This window comes from Otolemur garnettii, unplaced genomic scaffold, assembly GCF_000181295.1.
Source record: "Otolemur garnettii isolate 467f Iridium unplaced genomic scaffold, OtoGar3 scaffold00018, whole genome shotgun sequence".
In the NCBI taxonomy this organism is placed as follows: domain Eukaryota; kingdom Metazoa; phylum Chordata; class Mammalia; order Primates; family Galagidae; genus Otolemur; species Otolemur garnettii.
The window spans coordinates 1,207,889-1,211,046 of record NW_003852413.1 but is presented as its reverse complement, the minus strand read 5'-3'; the positions used below and the strand labels follow the sequence as shown (position 1 = coordinate 1,211,046).

At 53.2% G+C, this 3,158-nt stretch overlaps 1 protein-coding gene across 1 annotated transcript in view; it reads right to left on the bottom strand.

Moving 5' to 3' along the window:
• The window catches only part of ARHGDIA (Rho GDP dissociation inhibitor alpha), a 3,604-nt gene extending 3,379 nt beyond the window's left edge, over positions 1-225 (bottom strand). The window contains exon 1 of the mRNA XM_003786056.2: positions 123-225. The gene's annotated coding sequence lies outside the window, so the exon portion shown is untranslated. The remainder of the gene's footprint in view (positions 1-122) is intronic.
• Positions 226-3,158: the final 2,933 nt, after the last annotated feature.

The following is a 3,158-nucleotide window of genomic DNA, read 5'->3' as shown; positions in this document are numbered from 1 at the left end:
GCTATTTTTTCTGGTTACAGTCATCATTGTTTGGGCGGGGCGCAGACAAAGGCGGCGTCCGCAGCCCTCTGCGCACAGCCACAGCTCCCACCGCGCCGCCCCCGCCCCGCAGAGCTGCTCACCGGAGGGTCGGCCGCGCGGGTCTCACTCCCTCCCGCACCGAGTGACGAATGTCGTCGGCCGCCGCCCGCGGGTCTCACTTCCGGGGTCACGCGACTTCCGCTCTCCGGGCGAGGCCGGCCAGCGCGCATGCGCCAAGGGCGGGGGCGCGCTGCCGCCATCTTGCGGTGCGGAACTTCGTGGGCGCGCCCCGCGGACTAATGTCGTCACTTTCACTTGGGAATACCTTTAGTGTGGTCTGTGTAAAGGAGTACATTCCCGCCACACGCCCCGGGGCACCCCTCCGTCTCCCAGGAGGGGCGGGACTCCTGCTCAGGCCTCTGGCTGTGGTCGTCCGCCCGCGCCACTCGAGGCGTGGCCGGCGGGGGTCGTGGGCGGCCCTCCCCGACCTGGCGGGTCAGCCTGCGCCTTGGGCGTCGTCGCTTGTCGCTGTGTCCCGGGACTTCTGGGAGTTAATGCGGGAAGTGGGGTTAAGTTCTCACTAACTTCGTTCGCGTGGGTGTTTCCTGCCAGCGCAGGGCTAGCCCCACGCGGCTGTCCTCCCCGACTACTGTCCCCCAAATGGCTGTTACTTGAGCACAATGCTGGCCCCTCTAGCATATTAATGTTCGCCAATATCCCCTCTTCATTTTCTTTTTTCCAAGACGCAGACTTCCTGCTGCCCTGAGTACTGTGGCCTCTGGGACCTGAAACTCTTGGGTTTAAGTGATCCTCCTGCCTCAGCTTCCCGAGCAGCTGGGATTACCATGCCCTCTAATACTTCTATTTTCAGTAGAGACAGGGTTGCTCCCTTGCTCTTCCTGTTCTTGAATCCTGGCCTCAAAGAGATCCTCCTGCTTGGGTCTCCCAGAGTGCTGAGATTACAGGTGTGAGCTACTGCACCTGGCCAGAAAGACTTTGGAGACTGAGCCTCAAGCTGTCGCCCTGGCATCACAGCTCACAGCAACCTCCAACTAACTCCTGGGTTCAAGCCATTCTCCTGCCTCTGCCTCCCAAGTAGCTGGGGCCACAGACGCCCGGCTATTTGGTTGCAGCTATCATCGTTGTTTGGCGGGCCCGGGCTGGATTCGAACCTGTCTCTTTTTGATTCTTGCCATCCTTGTTTCTTTTCAGCAGGTGGTGCTGGGGCAAATGGATAGCATTGTGCCAAAAAAAGTCTTCAACTCTCTAAAAATAGCCAGACGTTGTGGTGGGCACCTGTAGCTACTAGGGGAGGCTGAAGCAAGAGAATCACTTGAGCCCAAGATTGAGGTTACTGTGAGCTATGACCTCATAGTACTCTAGGAAGGGTGACAAAGTGAGACTGTCTCAAAAAAAAAAAAAAATTAACCAAAGTGTATTGCATTGTGGGTTCAATTTGCATTTCCTTGATGAAGATTTTTCTTTGGTAAAAACCCATTTAAAGGTGGTCCAGGAGGCTCATACCTGTAATCCCAGCACTATGGAACTCTGAAGTGAGAGAATAACTTGAGCTCAGTAGTTCAAGTCCAGCTTGAATAACATAGTGAGACCCTCATCTCTACAAAACATTAAAAAACGAGTGACATGGGTGGCATGCCCCTCTAGTCACAGCTTTCAACTCCAGAGGCTGAGGCATGATGATGGCTTGAACCAATGAGTCTGAGGCTACAGTGAGCTATGATGACACCACTGCATTCCAGACTTGGCAACAGAATGAGACCCTGTCTCAAAAAACAAAAAAAAACCCCCAAAACCTATTTTTGGCCAGGGCTGGTTTGAACCCCCCACCTCTGGTATATGGGGCCAGTACCCTACTCCTTGAGCCACGGGCACCACCCCCCAAAACCTATTTAAGTCTGTTACCCCCCCTTTTTTTTTGAGACAGAGCCTCAAGTTGTCCCCCTGGGTAGAGTGCCATGGCATTACAGCTCACAGCAACCTCCAACTCCTGGGCTCAAGCAAGTCTCCTGCCTCTGCCTTCCAAGTAGCTAGGACCACAGGTGCCCACCACAATGCCTGGCTATTTTTTCTGGTTACAGTCATCATTGTTTGGTGGGCCAGGGCCGGATTTGAACCTGCCACCTTAGGTGTATGTGGCTGGCGCCTTAGCCACTTGAGCCACAGGCGCTGAGCCATCTCCTTTTTTTTTTGAGACAGTGTCTTTGTCACCTTCAGTAGAGTGCCATGATGTCACAGCAACCTCAAATTCTTGGGCTCAAGTAATTCTCTTGCCTCAGCCTCCCAGAAAGCTGGGACTACAGGTGCCCGTCACAACGCTCGGCTATTTTTTGGTTGTAGTCGTTGTTTGGCAGGCCGGAGCTTGGTTTGAAGGTGCCAGCTTCAATATATGTGGCTGGCGCCCTAGCTGCTGAGCTACGCTGTTTTGTTTTTTTTTTGAGACAGAGTTTCATTTTGTTGCCCTAGGTAGAGTGCTTGGCATTACAGCTCACAGCAATCTCAAACTCTTGGGCTCAAACGATTCTCTTGCCTCAGTCTCCTGAGTAGCTGGGACTACAGGTGCCCACCACAATGCCTGTTTGGTTTTTTTTTTTTGGCAGTTGCCATTGTTTAGCTGGCCCAGGCCAGGTTTGAACCAGGCACCCTCTGTGTATGTGGCTGGAGCTGTAACCACTGTGCTACAGGTACCAAGCCTATTTTATTTATTTAGATTTACTTTGTTGCCCTCAGTAGAGTGCTGTGGCATCATAGTTCACAGCAACTTCCAGTTCTTGGGCTTAGGCAATTCCATGTTTGATTTTCCCTGACTCTCAAAGCTGTCTTGTTCCAGTTCTCCCATATCAAACCTTGGTAGAGAATACTTGAATCTCTAATGCTGACTTTCATGTTCCCTTCTGTGCTTGCTGCCACAGGCACACCTTGTTGACAACTTCTAGGTTCTGGACTTGCCTGCTGACTCCTCCAGGTGTCTCATGCTCCACCCACCCACCCCCCCCCCTCTGCCAGCTCCAGTCTCAGAGGTGGTGCCTGCCATGGGCTTCCCACTGCTTCTCCCAGGAGACTGGGTGCAGCAGGTTCAGGAAGATTGGCTGGTCTGCCCATTTTCTTTTTTTTTTTTT